We start from the raw sequence: 10,946 nt of genomic DNA, 5'->3' as shown, positions 1-10,946 counted from the left end.
TTGATGTCTTTTTTCCATGCAAAAATGTATCATGACTTTTCTGACAACCCAATATAATAACTCTCCCAGTTATTAGCAGGAGAGCCAAAATTTACATGTGGGTTGTCTAGTGCCAGAGCCAGGACATCTTGCTACCTTGTTTTTTTGTTTTTTTGTTTTTTTTTAAGTTGCCAGAGGGACCACGGGCTTGCCAGAGAGAGCGAGGGAGAGAGAAAACCCTACAATGGGGGCTGGTTGTGCCACAATCCCATTTTTCCTCCATTTCTCCATTCTGTCAGGATTTTGAGAATGCATGCCCGCAGGCCTGGTGTGCTTTTCAAGCTTCCAGGGCTGGGATTTGAGCCATGGTCAGCCACGTGAAGGCCAGCTCCCAATGCACAGTGCTTAACCACAACACTACAGGGCCACCCCCATATTATTCTTGAGGAAGTCATTGCCATATGTTAGGAAGATAACAGCATGACTTTGTGGAAGATGAATCAGAGGAGAGACCAAAGGCCAAGGGACCAGCTGGGAAGCCCTGGCAGCAGCTGGGCTGCTGGTAGAGTACAGGTCTCAACTTGGTAGGACTTACTACACAAATGCACAGAGGTAGAAAAGAATAAAAAAATAAAAAATAAAAAAAAAAGAGGCTTCTAGCTTGAACGACTAGGTGGATGGTGATGCCAAGATTAGAGACAGAGAACAAAGGAGAAGGTATAAGATGGGTTAAGGGTGAGGAATCATGGTCTTTGCGACCAAATGGTTTAAAATTTTAGGGCTATTCATGGAGCCCAGGTTTGGCAAGCAGCTAGCAGTCAACCCTGGAGAGCTCGGACTGAAGGCAGAGGTGAAAGCGGGTACTCTCGGAGAGGGTGAAACTTTACCTTCGGCATGCCTCACCTGCACAGGCTCTCGCAGGTTCTAGTAGGGGCCTAGCAATATATTGGTGGAGTCATAATTTTTTTTTTTTTTGAGAGAGATTTTCACTGTAGGGTGCGTGCGCTCGCCAGACAGACAGAGAGAGACATAGAGACAGAAAGCGAGAAATCACCCCCCAGGGGGGATGGTCACGCCGCAATCCCTTCTCCTCCATTCTCCTCTCGGGATCTTGGGCACGCACGCACACGCGCCCGGCGTGAGTTTTAAGCCACCGGGTCCGGGACACGAACCGCGGTCGACTACGTGGGAGTCCAGCGACATAGCCATTACGCTAACTGCTGGTTCCCATAATTATTTTTGTAAAAATTTCAAAAGTAGATTACTTTGGCTGCAACCAGTTAAGACTAAGACTGTTACTTTTTTTAAAAAAAGAAATATTTATTTTATTTTATTAGTTGTTATTATTTTTAATTTGACCAGAGAGAGACAGAAAGAGAGAGAAAGGGAAAGTGAAAAAGCAAGCCACCAGGTCCGGGACTCGAACCACAGTTGGCCGTGTGGGAGTCCAGTGCCTTAATCATGTCACCTGCTGGCCCCAAGATTGTTACTTTTTTCCACCCAAGTTCCTCTTCCTTCCCCTTCCCCTCTGGTTGGTAGCTTTGGGGTCCTCACAGAATTTGAAGGAACCTGTTTAGAGGAAGCTGACTTAGGAATGCCACATATTTTGGGTTTCATGGTGTCTTCATCAGTTAATTGGGTTGATTACAGAAATTCCTGAGACTGGGTGATTTATAAAGCATAGAGGTTTATTTCACTCATGACTCTGATGGCTAGAAAGTCCCAAGGCCTGAAGCTGGCATCAGACTGGTTACAACACGGCCAGCAGGAGTAGAGGAGATGTCAGACGTGTGCAGAGAGACCACGGTCTATGTTTCTCGTCCTTGTAGACCCACCGGGACGTAATCATGGGGGCCCTGTCCTAACTGCCCAATCACTAATTTCCCCCCAAAGGCCTCACCTTTTGATATAATAATTAGATCATGTTTTCATTTTCTTGTCCCATTACAGTGGCTCAATACATGAATTTTGGGGGAACATAGTCAAACTATCGCATTTGGGATACTTCTCAGCAGTTTCCATGTATAATCACGTTGTCAGCCATCTTAACATAGACATTTTTCTAAAGGAGTGCCCTCTCCCCCAAAATTATATGAATTGTGGGTACCACAAAGCCTAGATATGCCCTTATAAAGAGTTAAAGGTGAAAATTTCATATAGATGACAACTGAAACTGACAAGGACTCATAATAAGAAAAGGTAGCAAGAAAAGATGGCCAAAGAGGGAACCTTCAGAAGCCCACATTTAAGTGGTGACCAGAAGAGGGCCAGATGAAGAATAAATGATCAGAAGTGCCAGGAAAGTGTAGGCGCTTGGGAGCCAAGGCCGGGCAGTTTCAAGATGGAAGTGCCGGTGGCAGTAACGCGCAATGCAGAAGAGAAACTGTTCATGTAATAGGTGGTTAACCATGGGCTGAGGTCTCAGCAGGAGGTAAGAAACTTGAATCAATGAACATGAACTACTCAAGCACTACAAGCATGTGTGCTTGCTAGAGAGACAGAGACAGACAGACAGAAAGTGAGAAATTGCCCCTTAAGGGGATGGCCACACCACAATCCCTTGTCCTCTGTTCTCGTCTTGGGATGTTGGGATGCAGACACATGCACCTGGCGTGAGTTTTAAGCTGCTGGGTCCTGGACTTGAACCATGTGCCAGGCACTGTGCTACATACTATAGATTAGGACCAAAACACAGTCTCTGAATCCAAGGAGCCCACAATCTGTGAGGGCGCAGGAGACAGAGGAGGGAAATATTATGAAGACATGGATATGGTGATAGTTGGAGGTATGGAGGACCATAGAGAGCTTCCTGGAAGAAACAATTTTAGGACAGTTTCCTAGAACTCAGAATAATTTCTTCTAAAGAGTAGGCAAGTCATTTGAAAATGAACTGCAACTTCACATGAGCCAACATAATGGAATGTCATGCTGGTGTTTAGGTTCACAGGTTAGACCCCAAAGGATAACTTACTCCATGACTACCTCACAGCAGTATTGTCTAAGTCCCAGAACAGGAGGCCTCGGACTCAAAATACCTAAAATCTGAAATTGGACGGGTTACATTTTTTCCATCTCTTTTCCTGCATTCCCTTCTTTTGCCTAAGGTTTCTTTACCCAGAACCTCTGGCCTTAGGCTTTCAGCCTGCCTGAGGCCCTCGGTGTTTCTGCCAAACCTGATTTACCCCAAACTTTCCATGTTTAGGAACTACAGATCAGTGATAGAAGAAGGCAACCCAGGGCCAGGAGACGGCACGGAGGTTCAGGCAGCTGGATCCCACAGGGTTGACTGCACAGGTGGAGTCCTGACTCCGCAGCTTGAAAATAGCACCAGGTACGGTGTGTGCCCAACGTCTCTCATTTTCTGTCGCGCTCTCTCTCTCTCTCTCTCTCTCTCCCCGCCCCACCCCCATCAAGTGCACACATTCTATAACAAACTTTAAAAAAAAATGAACGCAACCTAGTTGAACTAGCTACTGCAAATACACGAATGACTATCAAACCTCTTAAACTCCTAGAATGATTTGAGTATTTAAGGATGATATTTAAGAATCTTTGGTGAAATTCCAGGCATAAAAACAAGGCTTCTGTGGGGCCAGTAGGTGACATGGTTTTTAAGGCACTGGACTACCATATGGTCGACTGTAGTTTGAATCCTGGACCCAGCAGCTCGAAAATCATTTCTCTGAGTGTGTGTGTGTGTGTGTGTGTGTGTGTGTGTGTGTGTGCCCAAAATCCCAAGAGGAGAATGGAGAAGAAAAGCTTGTGGCGTCATCACCCCCCCGAGAGGTGATTTCTCACTTGCCTGTTCTCTGTCTCTACCAAGCACACTTGCCCTATGACAAAAACTTAACGGCAAAAACAACAACAAAAGAACAAGGCCTCTGAGTATTTGTTTATTTATTTATTTATTTTTTTTTTGGAGAGGTTTTCGCTATAGGGCGCGTGCGCTCGCCAGACAGACAGAGAGAGACATAGAGACAGAAAGCGAGAAATCACCCCCCAGGGGGGATGGTCACGCCACAATCCCTTCTCCTCCATTCTCCTCTCGGGATCTTGGGCACGCACGCACACGCGCCCGGCGTGAGTTCTAAGCCACCGGGTCCGAGACGCGAACCGCGGTCGACTACGTGGGAGTCCAGCGACATAGCCATTACGCTAACTGCTGGTTCCCGCCTCTGAGTATTTGTTTGGAGAGAGGATTTATAGGCCATACACAAGAACTGAGAAAGGTTCTCCCAGGCCAATGTTTCCTATTCAGACTGTTTATAACTTTGTTTAGTACACTTCTGCTTCACATCTTTTTAGAGGTTTTTGCTACAAGGCGCATGGGCTCTCCAGAAAGAGAGAGACAGAGAAACAGAAAGCAAGAAATCACCCCCCAGGGGGATGGCCATGCCACAATCCCTTCTCCTCCAGGATCTTGGGCACGCACGCACACGTCCCCGGCGTGAGTTTAAGCCACCGGGTCTGGGACTCGAACCACGGTTGACTACATGGGAGTCCAGCAACATAGCCATTACACCAACTGCCGGTCCCTCTGCTTCACATTTTATACCTAGTTACCTCTAAATACCATTAAGATCTTGTTTGTTAGCATTTGATGAACCAAAATGAGCTATTTTTTTCTAATGAATTAAAGTAGGGGACTTAAACATCTACTTTTCCTTTATTGAGAGAGCTTTTTTGCTATAGGGCGTGTGCGCTTGCCGGAGAGACAGAGAGACAGAAAGTGAGAAATCACCCCCCAGGAGGGATGGCCATGCCACAATCCCTTCTCCTCCATTCTCTTCCCAGGATCTTGGGCACACATGCACACACACCTGGCATGCTGGGTCCGGGACTTGAACCACAGTTGGCCATGTGGGCGTCCAATGATGTAACTATTATGCCATTTGCTGGTTCCCAACATCTGCTTTTTCAGAAAGTATTTATGGCTCTGTGTCTGAAGTAGAAGAAATCATGATATTATTTTATCTCTTTTCTGCTTCCTTTGAATATTAACCTGGATGAATTACTCTGTATAGCTGTAGCCCACACATAGTTACTTTTCCAAGAGGAATTAGCTCTTTAAAAAATCATGAATAATGTATACTTAATGATTTGGATTAAATAAGCAGATATAATTGAAAAATATTATTTACTTGGTTCCTTTTTCTAGTATACATTATTTCAAAACAAATAACATTTATTAGAATATATCATAATGCTTAATACTGGAAGTTTTAAGGTCATAACCTTTGAAATGGGGAAAGGATTAGAAGTGGTTCACTAAGTCAGTGATTTCCAGACTCAGTTCACCAAAGAGGCCCTGGAAAATTATAGAACCATACCACTGTCATCCGCGTAGGTAATATTTACTAAGTATTTAATTTACAACAACCCCTTTTGAAATACTATTATCATCCCCTTTAATAGTTGAAGAAACTAAAGCACAATAACTTGCTTAAAGTTACCCAGATAATCTAGCAGTTTCAAATTCCTTCCCTGCTTCTTCCCACCCACTTTCGATTCAGAAGATCTGGAACGAGGCCCCTGGAATCAGCGGTCCTCAAGCGCTTCCCTCGGCAAAGTCAGGTTTGGGACCATCCTAAAATTGGTTTACTTCACACGGAATGGCTAGTTCCTTGCCCATTGTGGAGAAGATAGTTCATATGATCAGTCAAGTGACACTGAACTCTTTTGCTTGAGTAGTAAACAAATATGATTGGAACACGCTTCAGTGTTCTTCAGGCACAATGACGAGGGGGCTGATGAACTTGTGGAATTAGTCCCTGATCTCCAGGACAGACCTCTCAGTTTAAAGACATGTGAAAAGTTGATGACTGAGAAGAAATCACAAAAGCCTGGACAGAAAGTTCAAGGAGTCAAGGTGGGCTTCCTGGGTGGGGATATGAGTGGGATCTGGTAAAGTGAACATGATTTGGCCATGTATTAATAGGAAAGTAGGGGGACCAGCAGATGGTGTAATGGTCATGTCACTGGACTTCCACGTAGTTGACTGTCGTTTGAGTCCTGGGCCTGGCGGCTTAAACTCATGGCAGATGCATGCGTGCATGTGTGTGTGTGTGTGTTTGTGTGTGTGTGTGTGTGTGTGTGTGCCCAAAATCCCAAAAGGAGACTGGAGGAGAACGGATTGTGGCCTGTCTGGGGTGATTTCTCACTTTCTGTCTGTCTGTCCAGCGAGCACACGCGCCCCATAGCAAAAATAAGCTCAACAGGGTTGGACGGAATTGAGAGTTCCTTCTGAGAAGTGATTAGACATAAATTTGGAAAATTTATGTCTAATTAAAATTAAAACAAGATATGGTAAACATCAGGGCCAACAGGTGGCACGGTGGTTAAGGCACTGGACACTCCCACATGGCTGACCACGGTTCAAGTCCTAGACCTGGTGGCTTGCTTTCTCACTTTCTCTGTGTCTCTCTCTGGTCAAATTATAATAAATAAATGAATAAATAAAATTAAATAAATAATTCTTTTTTAAAAAAAAAGATATGGTAAACATCAAGTGCCAAGTCAGAGTTTGGACTAAACCCTATAAACAATGGACATCCATTAGAGTTTGAAAGAAGAAACATAATGACGATGGTGTTAGTTTAGAAGGAACAACCTTCAGTCTGTCACTATACAGGTAGCAGGACAAAGAGACAAGACAATGACTGAGAAGGTTAAAACAATTGAGGGTCAGGAAAAGGTGATAACGAAGTAGCAGATATGCACATTTGTCGGATGAGATTGTGTCATGGGTCAAGCTGAGTGATTTGGAGCAAATCGCCTAAGAACTCTGTGTCTTAGGTTTGTTCATTGGATAGAGTTAAGATGATAATGCTCACCCCACAGACTGAGTTAAAATAGAGTGGGGCCAGCAGGTGGCATGGTGGTTAAGGCGCTGGACTCCCACATGGCTGATCAGGGTTTGAGTCCCTAATTCAATGACTCGAAAATCATGTTGGGCGCATGTGTGTGTGTACCCCAAATCCCAAGAGGGGAATGGAGAAGAGATTGTGGCATGCCACCATTCCCTGGCAGATGAGTTCTCACTTTCCCTCTCTGTTTCTCTCCTGTGACTGCACACACCCTATGACAAAAACCTAAAAATAATTAAATGAAAATAAACATAATTTCTATAGGATGACAAGAGCTCTGGATGCAAAGTGAATAGGTCAGTATTTCGAGTTTGTTTTCAGAGCTGCATGACCTAGAAAATGTGAGTGTTATGAATAGCAAAATGGACGCCAGTGGGTCTCCACTTTGTGGAAGAATGCAACAAGGAAGGAAGTTAATACTTAGTGTTCCAGGAATTTGGCTGGAATTATAAAGGAATTACTCTTCACCACACTCACATGAGGGAGGCTTTTTTTTTTTTTTTAATGTCCAAGTAACACTTGACATAACTCGAATAAAAGATAGTAATTTGAGTTTGGATATAAACCAAGATTTGCTAAATCTAAAACTTGGGCTTTTCCAACTATGTGTGTTTTATTTTTATTTTTTTTTTTTTTGGAGAGGTTTTTGCTATAGGGCACGTGCGCTCGCCAGACAGACAGAGAGAGACAGAGAGACAGAAAACAAGAAACACCCCCCAGGGGGTATGGCCACGCCGCAATCCCTTCTCCTCCATTCTCCTCTTGGGATCTTGGGCGTGCACACACACACGCCCGGCGTGAGTTTAAGCCACTGGGTCTGGGACTCGAACCGCGGTCGACTACGTGGGAGTCCAGCAACACAGCCATTACGCTAACTGCTGGTCCCACTATGTGTGTTTTAGACTTGTAAAGTTACATTCTATTTTATTCATTTAGGACTACATTTTAGTCTTTTGAGACTATTCTAAATTTTGATTCTGACATCTATCAAATGAATTGTCCCTCAAAACTCTGGGTCATGAAAGAGGGATAACACTTTTGCTGACATGGGGGAGAAAGATGGAGGATGTTTTGCAGGGGAGAGCGGGTGGCCCTGATCCACTCTTGTCTATCCGCCCAGAGCAGACACCGGTTATGAGGTGCACATCATAGCACTGGAATTGTTCAGCTGCTAAGAATGAGAGTGCAGACAGGTGCCCGGCAAAGACAGAAGGGAGCCAAGAACCAGGGATGGAGGCAGTGAGAAGTAGCGGGGTGGTGTGGGTGGACTAAATACTTTCACTATTTTGTGGAAACAGAGGGTGGAGGTGACAACAGCAAGGGGAGAGTTGCCTACTCAGCTCTCCTATTCCTCTGTGGGAATCCATGGCAAAGGAAACCATATGGAATGATGACTTAAGACAGGTTAGGAAATAGGGAGAAAAGTTATCTGAGGAGTGCAAAGGTTCCAGTAAAGGAAAGAAATTAGGATGTTAAAAAAAGCCAGGGTTGAAGCCAGCAGGTGGCATGTGGCTGGGATGCTAGACCCCCACAAGGCTGACTGCAGTTCAAGTCCTGGACCTGGTGGTTTGCTTTCTCACATTCACTTTTCTCTCTCTCTCTCTTGCTGGTCAAATTTTTTAAAAATAGTAATAATAAATTCAAATTAATTAAAAAAAAAGTCAGGGTCAGGGACAGCAGGTAGTGCTGGACTCCCACATGGCTGACCACAGTTCAAATCCTGGACCTGGTGGCTTGCTTTATCACTTTCCCTCTTTCTTTCTGTGTCTCTCTCTGTTCAAATTAAATAATAATAATAATAATAATTTAACTAAACAAATAATTCTTTTTTAAAAAAGAATTATTTAATTTTATTCATTGTAATTATTTATTTCTTTTATTTTATTGAAGTTGATCAGAGAGAGACAGAGGGAGAGAATGTGAGAAAGCAAGCTGCCAGGTCCGGGACTCGAACCACAGTCAAGCATGTGGAAGTCCACCCACCTTAACTACCACGCCACCTGCTGGCCCCATAAATAATTCTTAAAAAAAAAAAAAAAAGAAAACAAGTGCCCTAATAAACACTGGTGAATGAATATTCATAGAAGTAGTATTCATGATAGCACTAAAGTGAAAACCTACAAAAGGTGTATCATCTGATAAATGGGTCAAGTTTTTTTTTTGAGAGGATTTTGCTATAGGGTGCATGTGCTTGCCAGAAAGAGAGAGACAGAGAGAAATCACCTCCCAGTGGGGGTGTCCCCATCACAATCCCTTCTCCTCCATTCTCCTCTCAGGATCATGGGCACACACGCACTCATACCTAGTGTGAGTTTAAGCCACCAGGTCCAGGACTCGAACTGCAGTCGACTACATGAGAGTCCAGCAACACAGCTATTACGCCAACTGCTGGTCCCAGTCCCAATTCTTTTAATTATTTTTTTAAGAGAGGTTTTTTTGCTATCCTGTGCAAGCGCTCGCCAGATAGACAGGGAGAGACAGGGAGAAAGTGAGAAATCACCCCATAGAGGGAAGGCCACGCTGCAATCCCTTCTCTACTCTCCCCTCAGGATTTTGGGTATGTGTGCACACGCGCCGAATGAGTTTTAAGCCGCCAGGTCCGGGACACGAACTGCGGTCGTCTACATGAGAGTCTAACAACATAACCATTGTAACATCTGCTGGCCCTCCAAATTAATATTTTTAGAGAGATAGGGTGCCTGTGCTCACTGGAAACACAGAGAGAAACAGAAAGCAAGAAATCACCCCCTGGGGGGATGGCCATGCTGCAATCCCTTCTCCTCCATTCTCTCAGGATTTCAGGCATGCACACACAAGCGCCCAGTGTGAGTTTCAAGCCTCTGGGTCCTGGACTCAACCACAGAGGGCCATGTGGGAGTCCAGCGACATAACCATTATGGTTTAGCCATCTGTTGGTCCCTATAGAGAAAAATGTTAAAAGCCATATATGTACCATGAAAAGCATGAGCATTTACCACAAGGATAACTTCCCATTTTTATCTCTACTACCATGTACCCACAAAAAAAGTTGTCCCAACCATCTAAGTTTCCTTTCGACTAGGTTATTTAGGAGTTTAGGGTATAAAGTAAAATGTTTAACCTTTCACACAAATGGAAGGATCACATACTTGGGTGACAAGTATGTTACAGAAGCAGTGCTTCTAGAGATACTCAACAGACGTTAAGACCACATTTCAATAGGAGGGACCCCAACCAGGGGTAGGTTTCTTCTGAGAAGAACCCACATTGCTCAGGAGTCAATGTGGACAGGGGAGGCCCCCTGTTCTGGTTGAGGATTTCTGCCCCGAAGTGGTGCTGACATCTAGTTTGGAGAACACAGGAAGTCACATCCATCGCCATCTTTTGCTCAGACGATGGGATAATTCGAAGTCCTTCCTGGCTCGGTTATGGAATTACCCGGCTTTGAGCTGTGGTATGAGCCCAGTCTTAACACTGTCCACGCTGTTCCCCCGTCGCTGTCACTACAGGAAGCTGGGTGGCTATTTGTGCTGCCAAAATTTATATTTAATCTGAATATTTCAGAGTCAATTACGAGTTAATTTCAAACGAATGGGAGTAACTATTTCAGACTACATGTGAAAACAATACTATTTTAGAGCACACCTTGGCCGTCCAGATAGGTCAACGAAGCCTTCCATTCTCTTCTCGATTTGTCCTTTCAAAGTCTAAGGGGAGAGTCAGTCTTTGTCAAGATGAGTTGGTTAAAGGGTTTGAAGAGAGAAGCCTAGGGGGCTTTATTTTAGAAACGGTTTTTAAAGACACACACGCAGGTAAGCGGCCGCTGCCAGGGGCTGAGTCCCAGGGCCTGCAGGTGTAGCGGGGGTCGAGACTCACTCCGGTTTCTCTCAAGTCTGCGCTGATTTTCGGGGCCCCCTCCCACCCTGACTTTCTTATCTATGGGTCGGGATATTGTTCCTGGTTCGTGTCGTGGCGGGTGCTGGGAGCACCTGGCGGGTGCTGGGCCCGTCAGCCCAGGGGTGCACCGGGCAGGGCACGGGGTGCTCGGCGCGCTTTCTCCTCTCCGGGGAGAGGGTCCGGAGTGGCGGGCGGCCAGGCCCTGCAGGCGGCCCCGGGCGGGGC

General features: G+C 45.0%; 1 long non-coding RNA gene across 3 annotated transcripts in view; it reads right to left on the bottom strand.

The window, feature by feature from the left end:
• LOC102497856 (uncharacterized) overlaps positions 1–10,940 on the bottom strand; it is a 28,967-nt gene extending 18,027 nt beyond the window's left edge. For 2 of the 3 annotated variants that reach the window (XR_333185.1, XR_333184.1), the window contains exon 1: positions 10,470–10,632. This is a non-coding gene — a long non-coding RNA (uncharacterized LOC102497856). Of the gene's footprint in view, positions 1–10,469; positions 10,633–10,813 lie in introns of those variants that run through there. The other variant, XR_001369604.1, reaches the window with a different exon arrangement.
• Positions 10,941–10,946: the final 6 nt, after the last annotated feature.

The sequence above is a fragment of the Tupaia chinensis genome, unplaced genomic scaffold, assembly GCF_000334495.1.
Source record: "Tupaia chinensis unplaced genomic scaffold, TupChi_1.0 Scaffold000010_1, whole genome shotgun sequence".
Lineage (NCBI taxonomy): Eukaryota > Metazoa > Chordata > Mammalia > Scandentia > Tupaiidae > Tupaia > Tupaia belangeri.
The sequence above is the reverse complement of the archived record's forward strand: the minus strand, read 5'-3'. Positions and strand labels throughout refer to the sequence as shown.